Below are 22,139 nucleotides of genomic sequence, written 5' to 3'. Positions count from 1 at the left end.
AGGCAATACAGTGTAACACAAATAAACACAAAAGAAGATAAAAGCTGCTGTCAAAAGTTGAATTAACTCTGCAAAAATAAAGCAGTTAGAATTGCTTGTGTTAGAGCCTAGTCCAAAAATAGTTAAAAAGTGCTTGCAATATCATGAACGATTTCGACTATATGGCAAGTGTAATGTAAATTATGGCTTGCAAGCAACCTTGCATCACAACACATGCAGATGGATGCCTTAAAGCTTCATAACCCGCTCATTGCACTTGACTTGCTTTCTACAGTACATTAAGCCAGAGTTTCAAGACATGGAGCCATACACTATCAAGCCACATTTGAGTTGCCTTAATACACTACTCTAAACATGCCTAAAGGGCCTATCTTTCCCCTTTCTGTAACTTCACCTAACTAGATATTTGTGCATGTTCACTAGAAGCTCATGATGTTAAGCACTCTATCAAATACAATGAGAAAGAATATAATTTCCTACATGATAAAATGTACAAAATGTTGTGCTTTTGTTAAGAAACAGACTATCAGAAGAAACGTATAGGAAACCAATTCTAATCTTAGATTCTCATTGTAAATGCTTAGCAGTAGATAGTTACCATGTTCTAAGTGTGAACTTGTATACTTGCTATTCAGTAATTGTGTTGGACCTAGGATTTGCTGGCTCTAACTAGTAACCACATAGCTACTATAACAAAACTCTAGAGGCACCTTGAGATTGCTTGTCCCATCGAGCAATTCTTAACTTACCATATAGAAACTCAGAATTTTGCTCTTTGTAGCTAGCAACTCTACAAACTTACTATATAGGAAACCCAACGGAGCTTATAAATTGCTAGTTTCATCTAGCAATTACTAACTTACCATATTAAAAAATTGGAATTTCCTACTTGGATCTAGCAACTCCACATACTTACCATTTAGAAAATCTAGAGGCACTTTGAATTTGCTAGTTCCATGTAGCAAACTACAACTCACCATATAGGAAATTCTATAAAATAATAATTTTGCTAGATCCATATAGAAAAAAGCTCTAAAGTTTCTAGTTCTATCTAGAAAGTACACAAAACGCAATGGGTGTTGCTATATGGTAACACGTCCAAAGTTCCTTGTGATGGTACCTTATCCAAGCAGATAATGCATCTCGCCACAGTGCAAGACCATCTCTTGGCTTCATTAGTTTGCAAATTATGATATGAGGCCACAATGTTCAAGTCATAGAGGGTTTCCATCAGGTGTTGGACTCTGCTTCATTGCCTTTTGCAGCATTTCTCTAATATTGAAGAGTTGGATCTTGGCCATTGCTGGGATGAGCTTCAGGACTTCGACTTTATCAGTGTGGCAACCTTCTTTTCACCGCATTGAGCGAGTACTTCTTGGGCACCCAGACAAGCCCCAAGACAGGCTCTCTGATGATGCAGTTATTTTGCTGGTGGTTCATTAAGCATGTCGAATTGTATCAATTGTATTAGGAAATGAAGGAGCACTTTCATCGGCCCACAAAGCAACTCATGCCAGAATAGAAGCTTTGCAAGTGGCAGGTAAGTCCGAGGCCGCTGCAGTCTTGCATATTTCATCAGTTTCTTCTTCAAGTGACAATGAGCTAATCGAGTCATTAGATGACGAAGACATGGGCAATTATGAGTGTACTTTGTCTGAATGGACTCTAAAGTCAAAGAAATGCTCGAGCAAGCAAACGTACATTGGGAGCACTATCTTGTCATGGGGATCTTGAAGCGGGTCAAGAATGTAGATATATTGTGGCCCTTTTTTCATTGGCTTAAGAACAAGGTGGGATACAAGCATGATAGCTATAGTTGTGGACTGTTGGTGGAGCATATTTTTAAGTGTAAGTTAAGTCTGGCAAAGAAAGCCTCCTTAGTGAATAAGCATTATGAAGGTATGAAGCTCACATTCCCTATGTTCAATCGAGTAATGCGATCCTATGTTGGCGTTGGGGAAGGAAACAGAAGTTGGGTTGGAGCCTAATTGTATATCATACTCACTAGCCATGGAGGGATGTGCAAAAAACCATCAAGTAGATAGATTAAAGGCGCTTCTGAAAGAGGCTGAGGAAAAGGGTTTTTATCTCAACAGTAATGCACGGGCCCAAATATAACATGTCTTGCAGCGGTTAACAAGCTTGAGGAAGCATACACCTTTTTCTGTAACACGCACTCGTCTGGAAGACGGTCCAGCCTTGATGAATACCAAGCTATTCTTGCAGCTTATGATCGAGAAGAAGACAATTCTATGGCTCTGCAAATTCATGATGATATGAAAGAAGCTGGCATAGAGCCTACGCAGGACATGTACAAAGTTCTCAAAAAAGTCTTGCAGGAGGCGAATAGGCCTAGAGATGTGCAAGCCTTGGCAGAGGAGAGGAAGTCCTTTGATTTCTTTGGAGGAAAGAGGAAAGAGCTACAGGAAAATATTTTGTCTCTTTTGTTCCTGGTTATGGGAAGCGTCAGCCAAGGAGGTCCCGAAGTTCAGGTGAGGGGAATGGTACAAATGCAGGGTTCAAGCATGGAGTCTGATAAAGTGGTAGATGAGGGAGATGCCACAAATGCAACATGCTTGGACTGAGACGGCGCTTGCAATAATTTGTCATCGCCAAAACTGATCGGGCTTAATCCAATTACCAGTAGCAGAATGCTTGCCACTATTATAGGCAAACTCTAATTGTGGAAGATACCTTCCCACCCAATCAGACTGCCTACGCATGCCATTCCTGTTGAGGTTATGGCAATAGTGATTGCCTGTTGAGTACCCTTACGGGCCATGATCTCTTAGGGCTCCATGCTGGGGAGTATTGTTGTCACATTGGAGCCTATAGCATGTCAGCGGCTATGGCGCGCACTATTTGGAGCCTATAGCATGTCAGCGGCTATGGTGGGTAATGTTGTCAACATATAGCAAGCAATGAAGTGGAACAAGTACATTGAAGAGCTTAAAGCTAATTGGTTCATAAAGTAGTTCTATGGTAGAAAGAGTTGTCAAGGTTGCCCTGGCTTTCGCTTGAAAGTCCACATGATTTTTGATTGCGAACCTTCAAAATGACAAGGATTGGGAGTGCACTCTTTCTTAGTAACTGTTGATGCGGAAGGCACGTCAATGGTGACCATTGGAAATTGACAAATTCCTCGCTATCAATTGCAAAGATGTAAATTTGTGTGTGATCTTCAAGGACCTGCATGAGGCACAAAAAGATGCTCTCAAACTTTAATGAAGTCCAAAGAGTTATATCATATTGGCTTTTTAACTCCTGGTGCAAGCCTGCATATAGCATTTTAACTGCAAAAATCAGTGACCACAAATTTATCCAGTTTTGTAGCCCTAATAGTACTCTAATTTGGCTTGATCAGCTTTATAGTGGAGCATTGATGTGTGAAAAATTTCCAATTGATGTCTTTTTGCATATTGTCTGTCTTTCACAATTGGTATCGCGAGGCCCTCTTTTTCCATCATCTTGGAGTTACCTACCTACTGCCAAGACACCATCTGGTGGTGGTCGGTGCGGTCTATCGGTGACTGCGGGGGGGGGGGGGGGGGGGTGTCTTTTTATATGGAGGACATGCATAGAATTTATTTTTCTGATGGGTAGATTTTAGGGGTGAAGATTTTACAAAAGCACGCTTTTATGTGAGAGTACGAAGAGTGGGTACAGCATTGCTCCAGGCGTGGTTTCCGCATTGCTTTCGGTCATCATTTCTTATGCCCCCGCCCTCTCTCTCTCTCTCTCTCTCTCTCTCACACACACACACACACGGGCACACGCACATAGTTTTATTCTAAAATCTGTAGCCGAGAAGGCTCAAACTGTCTTGTTCAACAATCTCTCTGCCCCATCCAAGGCATTAGAAGAAGCTGGCTTGAGGCAAAAAATTGGCTCTTCAAGAGATGGTGATCAAAAGCGAGAACAGGCTAAAAGAATACTTTGGGACCTACTGCATTACAGGTACCCGTGCCTATGAGAGCTTCCTATGAGTGCTTCACGATGTATGCTGGAAAATTCCCTTATTTGAGATCCGAGCATGTCACATTCGGAAGATCTAGATAATGTCAGGCTTGGCGGCTACGGATGGGTCAGAGGTCTGGTGGTCCTTGTAGAGCTCCATCACAGAGTAGCTGTTCTTCGAGAAATGTTGAAGCTTCGTCCATGCGATACCTTTGCTGACCTTGATGAGGTGCGTGTCAAGCTTCTTACTTGCATATTACATATATAACTTTGCCAATGCCATCCCAAACTGGAGCATTGTAAGGGTTCCTGAAGAGGAGCATTCCAAGATTATTGTTAATGAAGAGTGATCTATGGGCTAGGTTGTTGGGAGATTCCCTCTAGCAATCCTCCTATGGCAGCTGCCTACCAACATGTGAGCTCGGATCATGATGGAAGTCCAACGGCTTGTCAAATGCTTGGATAAGCATTGATAGAACGCCATTGGCTACTGTAGTGATGCCGAAAAAGACAAGGAATATCACCCCTCTTGTTAGTCAAGCAGTCTCCTTACTCTTTCTGGGGTGCTTTCAAGTACAACTGAAGCGCTCTATAATCTTTGCCCAAAAAAGATATCCTCGGTTCCTTTTCACCCTCTCAAGCTTAAATCGAAACCCATCTTTCAGTAACATACAAGTGAGGCATATGGTATTCGTCTACTATGTTGCTCTGGCATTATACAAGCATGTTTTGTCTATGCTGCAAGAGGGCAAGTGTCTCATGCAGCATGGCTTTACACATAATACATGTGCCTTGGTTTCCTTTGAAAGAATAATTCTGCTTTTTCATTACCACATATTCATTTTGTGAAACAGAGGCTGCAGAAATTTTACCAAACTCTCTGCGCCATTGAGAACTTCTACCAGGATTCCTTTCCCTTCAAGGTATCTGATGATTTTTTCACAAAATTTACAATATTTTTGAAAGTAATATGGTGTTGGTTAGCACACAGTTTTAACTGATTTAAAGCAAATCTAATCAGTTTCTTTGATATAGTATGAATGTTGAAGAGTGTATCAGTATATGCTTCTATGAATGCATAATCTATTGCAATAACGTCCTGGCTCGATTGGACAATGAATTCTCAGACATGTATATGATCAAATAGCTGATGATTTGGCATTTCAACAGGACACAGGAAAGGGATTTAAGGATCTTCTTTGCTCAGCAACCTCAGCTCAAAGTGACTACAAGGTAACATCCATATTCGAGAGATGATTTTGAGCTTCTTGATTGTGATTGAAGACAATAATTGTCAAAAGCTTTCAGAGTTGGAATTCAAGGCTGCAGAGGACGGACTTATGGACTTTGAGAAATTACCGATGACAATAGTGTTCACTTGGCAATCCCAATTACTTCTTTTGGCTTTTCTAAAAAACAATCCAACTCCACGTTTGGTAACAAGGCCAAGAATACAGTCTAAACAAAACTCTGAAGATGCTTCCGAGCCGGAGCAATGGAGTAAGAGGTCAAGAATGATTACATTTTGCACATTTTAACCTAATCACAATACAACACCACTTTGGATTTCATTATAAGTTCTTATTTTCTCTTACATAGGCCAAAAAATCTGAAAAAGCTAGAGGATATGAATAGACATGTGATCTGCATAACAAAATCTGTCAATACATCCTTCAGCCCTTTGTCATCGTACTGCCAGATCTTAGATATAAAAGACTCACCCTCTTCAGTCGTTACTAGTAGCTCTCTCATTTCTAAAACTTTATCTAGATCCATGCTATCGCCCTCAATGTCCCCATCTTTTAATGCAGGAGGCAGTCCTACTGTTTTACCAAAAATAGTTGCGAAGGAACCTACCCCAAGCTATCATGCAAATGTAGGAGTCAGCCCTATAAAATTGGCCAGATGCCACTCGTTCCTTTGATAATAAAAAATCATGAGCATTTGTCCCTCAATGCCTGCTGGGCAGAGCTATATGAGAGGGATTTGCAACAAAGTAGGAAGCCTGGGACTTGGCAAGGCAGGCTAATGGGGTGGTGTAACAAAGGTCCTCGAGTCCACCTCTAGGGCGGCCATTGAAATTACATGGTTTAAACTAGTATGTCCTGAGGTAAGAGTGAACAAGGCTGCTGTACTTTCTAGTTCACCATGTTCTGAAGATTGTGGATCCTTGATCGACGACTCCCCACTGCAAACAAAAATTCAAACTTGTTATAATATCTTGCAAATTCTGCTCTAATTAGTTTTTTGTAGCTAGTTATAATTGAGAAATTAAAAATGATGCAAAATAGTACTATTAGTAGCATGGTTTAATCATTCAAAGCACTTTATAAACCATTAAAACATAAAGCTTTAATACACTTATGAGTAGAGATTAGAGCTAATTTAGTACATTTGCCACACTAAAAATCCTCTCAAATTTGATCTACAGACAAAAATGATATTGTAATACAGCCAACAACTCATATTGCAAAACTTTGTTACCCTAAGACAAAATCTATGTAATGATATTGTAATACAACCAACAATTCATATTACAAAACTTTGTTACGCTAAATCATCCTTTCAGGTTACAATCAATGAAGAAATCTAATGTAGAAATGTACTACACATAGTCTTAATTGTTCCATATTATCATTTAGTCAAAATGTGATCTATAAACACATAGACTTCATTTAATGATGTGATAACTAATTAATACCTGGACTCAATAGACCTCAGTTTTTGGTGACGAATCATGAAAAGAATTTGATGTGGCTCAAAATCAACGAGCGTGCACGTGAAGCTTGGCTTCACGTCTACCGGTTGTGCAGCGGGCTTATTCGACGTCACAAGGCAACCCCTGTGGATAAATTTTGAGCGCTTCGAGCGTCGTTGATTTCAAAAATTTTGAACTTTTTAATGGCTACCGTTGCTGCCACATCAACAGCAGCGCTCGAAATTTATCATTGTCCCAAGGCAACGTGCATTGCAGCTGGAGGGTGAGATATTTCTATTTATGCATACTTTGTCTAGCTACGAGTGCATATGGGGGAATGTTGCCATTTATTGATATAGCCGGTTGGGTGGTGCGACTGCAGCATTTGGGAACGATGTGCTCGCTGATATAATCATTTGCTATATATCCAGCCTTGATTATTCATCCCATTCACAAGACTTTTGATCATCATCTTCGTGCTCATTATTGTCAAGTGATTCAAAAAATAATGCAATTATCACTACTGTTGATTATAATAAGCCAATGTTTGTTGCTACTCTAGAAGATGGGTTTGCATGAGCACATACTCCAGCTCCTCTCTCAACATCTCTGCTTGGCTTTGCAGGAGGGAGGTAACGTCGAAGTATCGGTGCACCGGATATTGATCCCGCACGCCCGCCTCGTAGCACTCAACAAAATCAAGTTTGTGCATGTAGTACAGTCTTTTGACTTGGGTGATGTAGAAATTCAAGCCTCTGGATATCCAATGGTACTCATTCAAATTTCTATGTGTAAAGAAAAGGAGGTATGATTTGAACTTTTTGTTTAGAATTTTTATTCCATAAGCAAATATGTTTTTTAGCATGTAAGGTTTTCCAAAATGTGAGAAGCTTATGAAGTCCATAAACCTCCTTTTTTCTTGAGAAACTTTACAAAATACAGAGGTGGGGTTTGCAAATTTTATTCATACTTTGAAATATAGGTTTACCGGCAACCCATCGGTGCCATTGTGCAAATAGATTGGCCAAAGGACAAATTGCTAGTCTAAGTCTTAGATAACTAGGACGATCTTGAAACACAAATCCTTATTAAAGCTGAAGCACAAAAATGGCACTACAAAGACATCAATATAATCTATAGGCATCATCTAAATAGGACTGGTTACAAGGAAGAATATTTGAAGTCTGCTATGAGTTGTGACTATGTCAAAAATTATGAGTTTGTGGCTATCTTTGATGCAGGCTTTCAACCACAACTAGACTTTTTAAAGCGTACAATCATTCACTTTAAGGTGCCATCTCTTTGAATATTTTTTTCGGTGTTTATTGTGTACTTTATTCTGTAAAGGATTCGGACACAGACACACAGACATAGACGTGCACATGTATGAAGATATAATAGACTATATGTTGTTTTAGCCATAAGTTAGTATACCATATCTTTGTTTATGTTTTGCCACTACTTAGTCTCATTTCATTTAGTAGCTTATTCTAGAAGTTAAGGAATTGTGCTTTTGTCTCTTGTCTATATTGATGTTAGACTTTGAGGAATCAATTTGTTTCACTATCTCATCCTTATCTTGAATGAATAAAAATACAGCAAGAAAAAACAAATCCTCTTACTGTTCCAACATGCAAGAACCAATTTCAAGAAAATAAGTTGCACTGGAAAGTTAATTAAAGATGATTAAAAAAGCCCACAATAATACAAAGCTTTTGATAACATGACCCTATACATATGATAATTACAAGCTTGCAACAATACACTCTACGTCTAATTTGGTCATTTTTCATGATCAAAATTTATTGTTCTTCTATACCACAATTTACGTGGTTCATTACTGCTTTGCTTTTGAGATAGAAGCATAAAAATCATTACATATTCTTTCTTAGAGTACACAATTACCAATATTCTCTATTCTAATTACTTTCATTGGTCAAAGTTTAGTGGTTTTCCAAACTACAACTTATATTATTTGTTACTATCGGTTGTCAAGCATAGAATACCTCTATATGATTTCTTTCATGTATAGTTTAATAACATTTCTAACCAGCAATTTTAATTTTTAATTGAAGGCAGTGCCCATGTCTACTATAGATGACCTTGTTTTGAATGCTCAATTTAAGAAAAGTCAATACTTGAAGTTCAAGTATTTTTTCAGAGCTTAGAGACACTCAAGGCCCAATAATAGTGCACTTTTCAGCAAATCACAAGTTGACACATAAGCAAAATTCCAAGTATATTTCAATTTTTTGTCTCAGAATGTCGAGGGGGGGGGATTGTTATAAGGTTTTACACATTTTACAATTTAAGGGCATCCATGTGTAGCCAATTGCAACACAATGCATAAAAATAATTTAATTTTATCATCTTCATGCACAATATGTCTGGACGTTTTTGAAAAAATCATAAGTTTGAGGTATCTTTTGACATACCCTCTGTTTTGCTTCTAGGCGACGTGTCAGTTTCTCTCTCTCTCTCTCTCTCTCTCTCTCTCTCTCTCTCTCTCTCTCTCTCACAGCCGGCAGGAGGCTTGCCTTTAGAGCTAGCCTTGAGAGAGCTCTCGCTTGGCAACAAGAGATCTCTGTGATCTGTCTCACGGCCTACGCGGAGATATCTCTCTATGTGCACGCTATTGTGCTTGCGATAGCATGTGGGGGTATGCAAGCGATGTTGCGTGTATAGGCGGAGGCAGCGAAAGCGTTAAGCGAGGGCAGTGAAAGGTGGAGGATTATGTGGAAGGGGAGGGGGGACATTGAAACATGGGGATGGGGAATATTCAGAGGTATCCAATAAAGAAATAGGTTTTCTTTATTGGAGAGCCAATATAGTATAGATGCATCTTTGTGAATATCCCTCAATGTACGTCTTTGTGGATCTCCCTCAGTGTTAGTAACAAACACCAATGTAGAGCTCTATGGCAAGGGAAACCCCCGGTGCCCCCCAAAGTTCCTATTATGACCCGGCATGCTCTTCTCCATGGCTAGCCCTATCCCCTTTGTGGTGTAGGGGAAACATTTGTACCTATGGCCTTATCTCATTTCCCTTCCCATCTACTCCTATTGTTTTCATATGCACTCTAATATGTCCAACAAGGGAAGGTTCGTCGAATATGGCAAGGCTTTTTTCCAAATGCACCACATATAATACTTGCAGCTTGAAGGCATGTGACATTGTGCAAGGAGTCAACATGGGCAGATAGATTCATGATGAATTTGTTAGATGACATGCTTTGGTTGACATGGATGGCAAGTGGAACATAATTGTGAAAGCACAAAAACTTTTTAATGCATGTCTCATGGAATGCATTAATTGCTAGAAGTTGTCCAACAAGTCAGGGCTAGGAAGCAATGCATCTTTTTAGCAATTGACGAGGAATGTTGGGTCCTAGAGGGGTCTCTTGGACTACATCCATTGTAGGACATGCCCCACAAGGACTAGCCAATGAAGCTTTGGAATGCTCTCAATGGAAATCGTCTGGATTAGATCATTGGGAGGGAGACTATGGCAAACTCTACAAGGCAACATGGTGCACCCGAGTGATACAAGGTAGCTTGCAAAGGGCATGAAGGAGAGCACCTTGTTGAACAATGTATCACATATATTGGGTTGCAGGTCTTGATGGTGCATGTGAGGGCTAAGGACCATGGGCTCGATGAATAAAATGTACAACAAAGTTCATACTAGGGAACTGCCAATAAATGGATCTGTAATGATAGTAGTGGTTTTACTATGTATGCTAATCAACTTTATTGCCAAGCAGCAGTTGGCATGTGAGAACCGAGTGATGGAAGAGTGGGAAAGTACTAGGATGTATGGTGGAAGACACACAAGGCAAGAGAATAGAGGGGTTTGCTCCAACAATACAACTCACCAAGAAGTGGCACTATTGGCAGGGTATTGTTGGTTAATGTGAGGTGGTATGGAAAGCGATACACAGTAGATATGGCTTCTCTCCATATCAAATTTTCTTGTAATGCAAGACATGATCAAATGGAATTAGGCCTATGGCCTAATGCAAGACATTGACATGGCAAAAACAATTTATGATCAAATTGCTAGTTTGGGGTTGTTGGAGAAATATGATGTGCTAGGCAATGCTTTCATCAATATGAACTGCCAACTGTCCACAATGTGACACATTGGTATGAAGCCTTCACTACATCATGTGAAGTCCTTGATGATCTTTCTATTTATCATGTCCTCTCTTGGAAGGCTTTCATTCTAGCATATGTAAGCAAGGACACGATTAGGAAGCGCTGTATTTTTTTTATTAGAGATGTGTCTTGGAGCACTTTGATTCCAATAGCATATGTTCAACAAGGACATGGTCTGTGCTATTTTCATCAGATGTGAATAAATTTCTCCAAATACAATCACGTATGCTAGCTTTTTTTGCCATGGATGATGTTCAACAAGGATAAGGTTTAAAAGCTCTCTGTTATTTTTATCAGATATGAATTGAAGGACTTTCTCTTGACGCAATCAACTATACTTGCACACAATGTCTTAGATGAGAGAATTCACAATCATATTGCTACGAGCTATTAGAGAAACATGTCATGCTTGACGGTGCTTGGTTCATATGTAAGCCAAATGTGGCATCCTCACAAAAGCATAGAGTCCTTTGTGAGCTTCCTATCTGGCATGTCATCTCCCAGAGTGCGATGATTGTAGGATATGCTCAATAAGGGCATGTTCAACAAAATTTCCATTGTTTCGAATGCAAAGTGAAGGCCTCTCTCCATATGCAATAAAATATGCTTGCACCTTGAAGGTTTTAAGATTTATTATTAGATTGTTAGTCAGGAGTTGTTAAAAAAAGATGTGCTTTGGAAAATTTTTGACCATTATTCCAAATGTGTGTGACCAACATGGTTGTGGTAAGTAGGCTCTTGGCTATTTCCACCAATTGTGAAGGGCCAGCTACTTGAGAGACAAAGCCTCTTGCAATGCACTTATGGAAGGGTATAGCCAAGAAGGGCGTAGGAGTATGCACAAAAGCACAAGAAGTTCTGCATAATCTTTCTCTCTAGGATGTTGACCCTTGGGCCACATTGAGTGTGCAACATATGCTCAACAAGGACAAGGTCATGAAGCTCTATGCTATTTTCATAAGACGTGACAAGAGTACATGTAATGGAAGCATAGAGAACTGGTGAAGTAGGGTGCGAAAAACAAAGCCATGCCCTAGGACAAGGTCACAAAGCTTTGTGCTATTTTCATAAGATGTGACAGGACTACGTGTAATTGAATTAGAGAGAGCTGGTGAAGTAGGGTGTGAAAAACAAAGCCATGCCTAGGTAGGCTTACCCAACTGAGACAACATCAACAACGGCCAAGGATAGCAACAATGGTGGCTTGTATTTTAGGGAATTCATGATGATTTTGTTAGTCATAGGGTTATTGCAAGAATTACATCTTTCTTGGTGGTGCTTACATTAATAACTATGTCAAAAGAAACATCCTCACAAAACCATATCAATTTCTTAACAATCTTTCGATATAGAACGTGTTGGAGCTCTATATAGCTCTTCCTCGCTAGGCTAGGTTACACCTATATATACATAGCTCATGTTCAATATGATTCAGTCTTTGGGGCCGTACATGGTGTCTTGTTTGTCTATACATCTCCTCTATCGCTACGGCTCAACGTGGTATCAAAGCAACAACCTACCATACATTCCTATGACAAATCGCCCGATGAAGACAAAAGGAAGTAACATGCATAGTGGTTTTCATGCTTATGATTTCTATGATTTTGATGTCTATGTTTGATGTATTGTCTATTATGTGCATGTTTTGTGTATTATAACATTAGTTTCAATCTTTGAATAGCTCTACTTAGTGATCGTTATGATTAGATTGTAATCATGTTGTATCGTCATTGTGCATGCATAATGATTTTCAGTCACCCCTAACTTTCGATCAATTCTTGAGAGTCTTCTGCTCATAATTTGGTAGAGTGATCGAGATCAGTGGTACTGTATAACATTAATCTCGTGTGTCAAAAATTCTAGAGCCACTCACCTCTTTGAATTGAGTCTGGGCTACTAGGAAAAGAGAGTTTGGAGCTATAAGTTACGTTGTTTTTCATGCTGACTTCTTTGACATGAGTTTCATCACGACCACCTGATTTTGAGATGTTTGCCAAAATCAGCCAAGCCTCTGTCCATTCTTGGCCATAAAAATCAAGGTGATAGATTTTGTTAACGTGTCATATGCTTCGTCTATTTTTGGGCTACTTTATTTTTAGCCTTTACTTTTGCATCTTTTGAACCTTATGCGTCTCATCTAAACTTGAGTATTCTATACTCGAAGCATTGATGTTTGCATTTGTGGTACTCTTTTTACAAACGACTCTCAACTGTGCTACCATCTCATCATCTCGTGTATGGTGTGCAAATTTTGTGATCTCATTTTGTACATATTCTCTTACCAGAATATGTCAAATTCTATAATCGTCAATGGTTTTTCTTCAGGACAAAGATTTGTTCCTAACTTTCAAGGACGAGGATTTCTTAGATGGAAAAAGTAAAGATATTACTGATCCTTTAAGGAGATGCACTTTCTAATATTGTTCTTGGTAATTATGAATGCTCACAAAACTTGGCATACATGTCCCTATAGCCTATCCTAGCACACTGGTGAAATGTTTTCAAATTTGGATAAGTTTTTCCTAAATTTACCCAATTTCCCAGTTTATGGCCCAATTTGTTCTGACTTTGCCATATTGGAATTTGGATGGTAGCTTTGACAGAGCCCTGTGGCTAAACTACTTGAGGTTTTGAAGATTTGATGATTGGAAGTTGAAGTCCCCTTTCAAATCTATATGTTTGTCAAAGTTTAGAGTATTTGGGATTTTCTTGACCATCTTAGCCCTGCTGAAAACTTTGGCCCATTTGACAAGCATTTTTGCACTATTTGGGCTACCTTGAGAATACCACATCTTTCAATCCACTAACTGTACCAAACATTTTTACTCTAACATCTACACTCTGAAACTGCTTCACATTGCACAATAGACCATTTTGTGCACCAAAACATTGAAAAATTTCCATGTTCTTCCATATTTGACCTATGCAATCACTTTCTACCCAATTCCTGACAATTTTTCTCTTGAGGTACATGGATCACAATCCATGTTTTGTGACCAAATTTTGTGGGATGGGTCCTGACATATTCCCTAATTTGGTCATTATATTTTTGAATTTGGGTCATTTTTGCACTTCTTGGGTCGAAGTGACCATTTGTAGGCTGATTTTTTGTTTTGCCAAGGGTTTGAGTGGTCCTATGTCCATTTTCTTTCAAACTTGTAGGGTACTATCACCAAGGTTATATCTAGTTGCGGGCCCAATTTTTACCTCTGTTTCACAATGTGGGGTACTTGGATCTTGATCGATGTTTTGCAACATTTCAAATGTGTGATTAGAGCAATGGATAGGCAATATTGTAAGGACTTCTCTGTCAAAAAATCTATGGACTTGGTGATGGGGGAACACGGATTGCGATCCATGTTCCACCCCCTTTGTGGATTGTGTTTTCATTGTTGGGTTCTGACCTTTGTGGGAAACTCACTAGTGATTTTTTTAAATAAATTTGGACCTCATTTAATACCCCAATGGGCCCCTGACAATTTGTAGAATCCCAATATTTGATTTGATTCATGCAATTGTTTTGATTATGTTTGTGTTGTGTGGACCATTCACAATTGATCTTGGTTCATACCTATGAAAATCTGGTGGGGTAAGAGGTCTTTGAGTGCCCATAGCAGATGAAAAATTGGCAGCTAGATTTAGGTCATCAAAGCTCTCTCTCTCTCTCTCTCTCTCTCTCTCCCTCTCTCTCTCTCTCTCTCTCTCTCTCTCTCTCTCTCTCTCTCTCTCTCTCTCAAAATGCAAATGAGGTCTATCCTACCCAATTTTGCCTATATGTACCCGACCTTGTGCATACTTACCTTGTTTGCTCACATTTTTCATGGCATACCACTTGCAGCTCGGACGGCTCATCATTTGGATGCTTGATTGCTAAGTGACTTTGATTTTGCCGTTTTGGTTCGTCAGAAGTTGGCCCAAATTTTGACTTGTGCCAAATTCTTCCAAACTTGACATACTCAAAGCTCTTGCTTTGTAGATTTGGTGTTTGCTTCTAGATCTTAATTTTGACTTTTTTGACTTTGTTTATCAAATTTTAAGCCTTATTAGATTGAAAAGGAAAGAATTGTTATTATTTGGCCAAAACTTTAGCCAAAATCATTCCATATACTCATATATACATACTCTCACTCTAGGCATCATGTCAGTCAAAATTTGTCATTATGGCTATTGTTATGCCTGATAAAGGTTAAATCTTGCTAAAAAGCAATAAAACAACAAAAATTTAAGAAAAAAAACACACTTTGTACATTATATACATGATTTCTCAACATTTTGTAGCTCTAGATCTTGCAATAAGCTACTGTTACTCCCCCCTTCCCATTCTGAGTCGTCTCGGATGAAGGTTAGTGCAATGTGCATAGGCGCGAACAACATTTCTATGCAAGGCCATGGAATGTGGCCCTATTATGCGTACACATGAGATGCATTGGGTAGCAATATGATACACAATATGCGTGTACTGAATTGACAAAAAATGGTTTTTGTTGACGAGGTTCCATCTAAACTGTGCTGTCCAAATAAAAGCTTTTGTAGATGGCATGCCCTTTCCTTGATAGTTGGCTTCGTGAGTACTTTTGATAGGTTGATCATTTGGCTTGGCTTGGCTTTTGGTACCCACTTGTATTTTGGTTGTGGAGACAAGAAAGGCTATTTTCATTTTGGTTTCTTGAGTCTCCATTGCCAAGTTGATTTGTTGGAGGTTGGTTGCTTGTCTGATTTGGCCTTTAAAATCCATTTATACTTGGGTTGTTTTAACAAAGAGTTGGTACAATGTGTGGTTTTCTTCTTCCAAGTATAGCCTCTTTAATTCGTTCTAGGTCCTCCTAATTGTGGCTTGTTTAAATTGGAAGGCGGATTGATATTTGGTGGCTTGGGTAGCTACATCTGCTTTGGTTTGGTCGCTGTTATGGATTTTTTAATCCAGACTTGCCTGATTTGTTTTCCATGGGTTTGTATAAATTTTTAGGCGGAAATTCATGTTGTACATTCCAAATATGATATGTTTGTACCAAGGGAGTGATATGCGAGGTGCCCTTAAGGTTGAACTTCATGGTGTCATTTTTTTGCTTCATTAAGATCAATATCTTCCATTATGTGGAATTGGTATGGACAGTGATTGCCGTCAATGTTGATTGATACGTTGATTTGTCCTAACCTGACCATTGTGCCTTTGTTGGCTACTCCAAGCTCAATCTTCTTTGGAATCAATATCTCATATGACAGCGTTAGGTTTGTTGAATACTTAATGGCATTGACTCGGGCATATATCTTGAGCAATCTGCTTTCGTTCCTTTGCTTGTTGAATCTTGTCTAGCATGTTAGTTGTGAGCGGTAAATGATATCTCTTTAATTTGCAACCATTAATTTAGTTAGGTATCTCCTCTCCCTCCAATTTTGCAAGTTTTACAGCTCCATTAGGTGATATATCGCTAATCACAAATGGGTCGTTACCTCGCCTTTTTAATTTCTTGGAGTGTTGTTTCAAGGTATAAACTAATACATAGTCTCCCTTTTGAAACTCCTTGTTAATCATGTGCTGATCATGAAATACTCTCATTTGTCATTTTTGTGCATAGATGGTTGCAACGGCTCTTTGTAATTCGTCTAACCTTGCTGATTAGACAAGCCTGTTTGATAGTTCATGCTCGATCCATCCTAAGTTATTGACTACTTGTAGTGTGGGAACCAAGAATTCTATGTGCAACATGGAATTAATCCCAGACATTAAAATTGAAGGGTGTTGTCTCAAGTTCTATTTCGTATACTACTCGGTATGCTCAAAGAGATGATTGTAACTTTTTGTCCTAGTCTGCTCTCGACTCATCTACAATTTTGGTAAGCAATGTGAATAAATCTTTGTTTGTGCTCTCTGCTTGTCCGTTTTCTTGAGGATGATATGGCATTGACGTTGAATGAAGCACTATGAACTCTCTGAATAGGAAATCAATCATTCTGTTTATGGAGTGAGTCCCTTGATTGCTCACTATCTTAGTCGATAGCCCGTATCTCGTAAAGATGTTTTCATACAAGAACTACGCTATTGTTTGTGCATCATTTTGTTGTGTTGCTTTGGCCTCTACCCACTTGCTTAGATAATTTATGGCCACTATTATATATTGAGCATGCGTCCTAGAAGCAAGCGGTGAGATAGATCCAACAAAGTCTATCTCCCACTTGGTGAAATCCCTTGCTCCCATGATAGATTGTAATGGAATTTCTTCACATTTCATAGGGTACTTTGGTATGCTAGCATTCATCACAACGTTTCACCTATTTCTTTGCATCCATGAATAGAGTAGGCCACCATATTCCTACAAGAAGTATTGCTTTCATAGTTGTGTCTGCAGAAAAATGCCCAAATGCCTGTCCAGCATTGCTTGCTCAAGAATTAGTATGTACTCACTTTCAGCGGCACAAATTTGCAAATTGTTATCACTCATCCTCTTGTAAAGGTGGTTTTCAAATATGACGTAGTTTTTTGGCTTATGTCTACATTGATTTTTGTCAGGATCTCCTCATCTTTTCTGGCAAGACTCCTTTTTCCACGTATTCTCCACAATGTATTTACTCCACTTGGGTGTAGCTGCTATTTTGAATAGTGTTGCATGTTTGAATCGCACAAGCGTCACATGAACTAACACATTCAACACTTTGTTGCATATGAAGCCAATACACTCCAAGCCTCATCAATCTTTGAAATGTTTGAAGTTTTGCATTGTGAATTTGTACCATTTGTACATGAGCTTGTCTCAAGTACACACTTTTCTCCATTGGCTCTATACATAGTCTAAGTATTCCATCATTTTGATGCTTAAATAGCCTTCCCGCTATTAGCATAAGTGATCGTGTTTGCTCAATGATTGATGGCTATCATTCAATTTGTAGAGAACCAATGGTGAAATATGGTATTACATGTTTGCTCCATCTCTACATTGAATAGTTATGAGTAAGGCAGATCATTGTCAATGCCATGAGATGCTTTGATTTTCCATGAGTCAATCAAGACAAATGGTCCACCCTCTGATGCGTAGTTCCCTTTTTTTATTATTATGGTAAAATCATTGGACTCAAGCAAGAATATAAACCATTGAACAATTTGTCATGTATTGCTTGGTTTATTCACCAAGTATAATAGTGCTTGATGTCCACAAAGAATATAAATTTGTTCGCAATTTTTCACTACATAGACCATTCCAAATCCTTCTCTTTCCATGGTCATGTAGTTTCTTTCTACACTATTAGGTTTTTTGGTGGAGTAACAGATGGGAAAATCCATATTGTTCTCTCCAGGCTGGGCTAGGAGTAACCACAATGGCCCATAAAGGTTTGTACCTCTCTAATTTTTGTGGGTCTTGGAAGAGAAACAATGACTTTTATCTTCTCAAGATCTGTGGAAATGCCATTTTTGGACACAATGTGTCCTAAAATCTTCCAATGTCTTACCATGAGGAAACATTTCTCCAGATTCAAACAAATACAATAAGTCTTGCACTTCTCAAAGACCTTTTTTAGATTCTCTACGTGTTCGATTCTTAGGAGAGAATACACACATAAGTCATCCATGTAAATTTCTAAGAACTGTCTTAGATATTCTTTGAATGCGTGACCCATTAGCTTGTGGAACGTGGTAGGTGCATTGGTCAAGCCAAATGGCATCACTCTATAAGAAAATGTGCCCCATTATATTGCAAAGACCGTTTTGTGCCAATACTATAAGCAAATATGTCCCATTCTGCTACAAATCATGAAAAGCCATCAAGAAAACTATAAGCTTTTTTGATCGCAACTCTTTGAATCACATGATCTGTGTTAGGTAAGGGATAGCTATCTCTTATGGTGGCACTGTTTACCTGCTTGAGATTTATACACTTGTAGTTTTTCGTTCTTTTTGGGCACTACCACAATCGGTGATACCCAATTTGTGTGTTTGATCTCGTAGATAAACTCCACTTCTTTAAGATGATCTATCTCCTCCTTGATTTTTTTTCTTGATTGTTTCATTGTACGTATATGGATGTTGCTTGCAGGGTTTGGCATCACTCATAAGAAGTATCATATGATGGAAAACACTAGGATCAACTCCCTTAGGGTCCTTATATGACCAAGCAAACACATCTCTATACTGTTTGAGAGTAGTTATTAGAAGCTGCGCCTCCTACTTGCTAAGATTTGTGGCTATATAAGTCGGTTTGGTTCTTCCCTTGCTTCAGCTAGATCAATCCTCTTGGAAATCTCAGGCCCATCATAAGATGTATCTGGTTCCTTGAGTTCTCTCATTGGCTGCTAAACTATAATTTCGTTTGTCTCTCATTGGCTGCTGAACTACAATTCGTCTATCTTGGATGGTATATTTTTTATAGTGAGAGGGTGCATCAAATTTCTCTCTGACGAATCTTTTTTCACTTTCCATCTCTGTTGTCCAAACTTCTTTTAGGGTCCATTTTAGCTTTTGATATTTACATTTTTGCTCAGTTTTAGACATTTCTTTTATGTTTCAACGTGTCCTTGGGGTTTCCTTTTGCTTTGCTTTTTTGGATTTGTGTTATAAAAGCTAGTTTCAATGGTTTCTTGGTGATTGTGTTCCTAACACAATCGTCTGCTCCAACAAGCATGAGATACTGTGTTTTACTTAATAGTTGCTACATTGGTTTCTCTTGTCTATTTCTTTGTTTTCTCTCTCGTTTAGTCCGATATCATTGCTGTCTTCCTGATTTCTGATTTGGAAAATCATAAAAGAGTGCCTCATGTTGTTTTGGTTTATTCTTGTTTTTAGAGCTACTTGATAGCTCATCCTCAACATCATCCTCTTACTCTGCATCTCACAAATCATGTAATTCATTGTCACTTTCATTGCTAATGTCTCGGATGGAAACCTTGTCCACTATTCATTTGCAATCAATCATATCTAGAGTTTGTCTCAGTTTCTTTTTTTCGGTTCCATGATAGCATTTATCATCTAGAAGGGCATTATATCAAAATCTTCCTCGTCACAAATTTTTATGGGTGTTAGCTCGTTCACACACATCTAGATCCTAGAGTTGCCAATATTTTATCCCATCTAAAGGGTTAAAGTAAGTCTTCAAGAAAGGGCTCTTGAATGTAGCTCTTATCTGCTAATGACCGCTCTAGGATGCAATCTTCCTTACTTAGGCTTCCACATGCAGACACTTTGCACATCCAAATATGTGTTTGGTTTGTCAACCATGTAGGTAGTTGTTTGTCAGGAACCATAGTTACATCAAAATCAGTCCGACTAACATCTTCGTAACTATGGTCCTTGATGTTGACCCTCATTGTTACCCCCTCATGTCTCAAATAGAGGTGGTCATACCCCCAATCTTGCACCATTTTGAGTGACGCATGAATGGTCGCCCTAAAATAACATCAAAGTTGTTGCATTTACCAAAGTCTACTATGGAAAAAGTATGCTCATATTCAATCCCACAAGTGGATACAATGTTTTGTTCAAGCATGCCCAAAGGTCTTTCTACAAACCCGTCTGTTAGTTGCAATTTTGTTTGTGTCTTCTTGAGAGTTGGTCTTCCCTATTTCTTCTAGATTTCTTTTCCTGCTATGGCTACTCCAACCCCAATATCAAGTATGGCTATCATTTTCACTTCCATGTGCTCTAGGTGGTGTTCCCTTCTTTCCCTTCACAATAATCACCCACCTTTTCACGGGCATAGATTTCTCTTTTGATTTCTTTGGTTGAGTTTTATCCATGTCTTCATTTGTAGGAACATATTGAGGAGAACTTTTAAGGCCCATCCTTTCTAGGTTTTTGCCCATCTAACCCCATAGATGTGGTCTAATTTGTAGAAGCTATGAGAGAGTAGTGGTGCACCTTATAGAAGATGACAACAATTCATGGAGGATTTTTTACCCATCATCTATGAAGCTGGATTCTATTGAGATGGTACAACCCTAACCTCTGATTTTGTCTCGTGTTTCGCTATAAAAGAAGGCCCAAGTCTTTAATGTTCCAGGTTTACTCTCTACCATACTTTTGTACCTGCATCCTCGTATAATGACGATATATCTCATAAATCTCATGTTCCATGTTGACTTTTGGGATAGGTGCTCACTTTAAAGTAGCACTATCATCTTTACGGCTTTGATTATTTTCCACAAGGATTGTGGCCACAATTCTTCCACCTCTGGAATAGGATGTATTTCTTGAGACTTATTCTCATCCGTTGACTTAGCTACTACCCTTGTAACTAGTGGTGTTTCGTTATCAAATTTCATTGGTTCACTGGTTTTGTTTTCTTTGTGCATGCTCTCATCCTCCTTTTGAGTTATCAACACCATTTGTTTAGGAATATTCAATGTTTTTGGCTGCATTAGAGCTTGGACTCCTTCTATGAGCCGTCTACACTTTGTCTCGACTTCTGGATGCGAATACATCAACCACCGTTTCTCTAAGATCTGGTTGTTTTTTAGTCTTGCCTCGTAGGTTTATAACAGAACATCCAATGGCTCCAATACTTTTCATACAAGACAACCACCTGATAAAGTTTTTGACACTTTCGCTCCAAATTTTCTTTCGTTTTCTTGTTCGCATTTGAGTTTTTTCCTTGTTTGTTGTAGCTCTATCTCCAAGGTTGTCTTTTCCCTTAGCCTCTTTGCTTTAATTTTGTCTCTTTCCGCTTTCCAAGACTTTCTTTGAGTCCTTACCGTTAAACTCTTAAATTTAGTTTGTTTTGAAAGTTTTGGATTGTCCTCTACTGGCATGTTTCTTGCAATTTCCTGAGCTCAGGTTCTAGTCACCACATTGACAAAAACTATAGGCTCAAATTCATATCCACTTGAATACGACTAAACTCAAATGACATTCGCAATTGCTTTTCCCTTGTTTTTTAGATTCTTTGGATCGTGTGGCATCAGGTGATCTATTGCACAACCCTCACAAAACCCAATTATATTCATTCTCTCTCTTGTGTGGACAAACTCATGTCCGATGGTTACCTCCATATTCATAGCAAGAACCTTCTAGTTGAGATGTTGGTGGTGCCCCCATTGGATGTTCTGTCCTAGGAGGATACCCTCTAGGTTTGTAATTTGGTTTTGTTATGTACATGAGCATGTTTTTGTCCTTTGTGTATTGGTTTCTTGTTGGTTGAGTTACATATGAAGGTTCTATAGCCTCATCACTTACTCAAAAAGGACAGTCCTCAATGGTATGGATCACTCCTTCATGCTCTCTCCCATGAGTTTCCACTGGCTCTTTATAATAGGAAGTTGGCGGTAACATTTGTTGCCTCATGAATGGTTCTATCGGCTGCGTATATTGAACAATGGCTCTATTGTCTTGAGGTTTGGGTGGA

At 38.8% G+C, this 22,139-nt stretch overlaps 1 pseudogene; it reads left to right on the top strand.

Annotated features, from left to right (window-relative positions):
* Positions 1–2,888: 2,888 nt before the first annotated feature.
* Positions 2,889–7,914, top strand: LOC147421411 (uncharacterized; annotated as a pseudogene).
* The last annotated feature ends 14,225 nt before the right edge of the window (positions 7,915–22,139 follow it).

The sequence above is a fragment of the Adiantum capillus-veneris genome, chromosome 27 (genome assembly GCF_014529385.1).
Source record: "Adiantum capillus-veneris isolate H3 chromosome 27, ASM1452938v2, whole genome shotgun sequence".
Taxonomy (NCBI): Eukaryota; Viridiplantae; Streptophyta; class Polypodiopsida; order Polypodiales; family Pteridaceae; genus Adiantum; species Adiantum capillus-veneris.
Note: the sequence above shows the minus strand (reverse complement) of the source record. Positions and strands in the feature narration are given on the sequence as shown.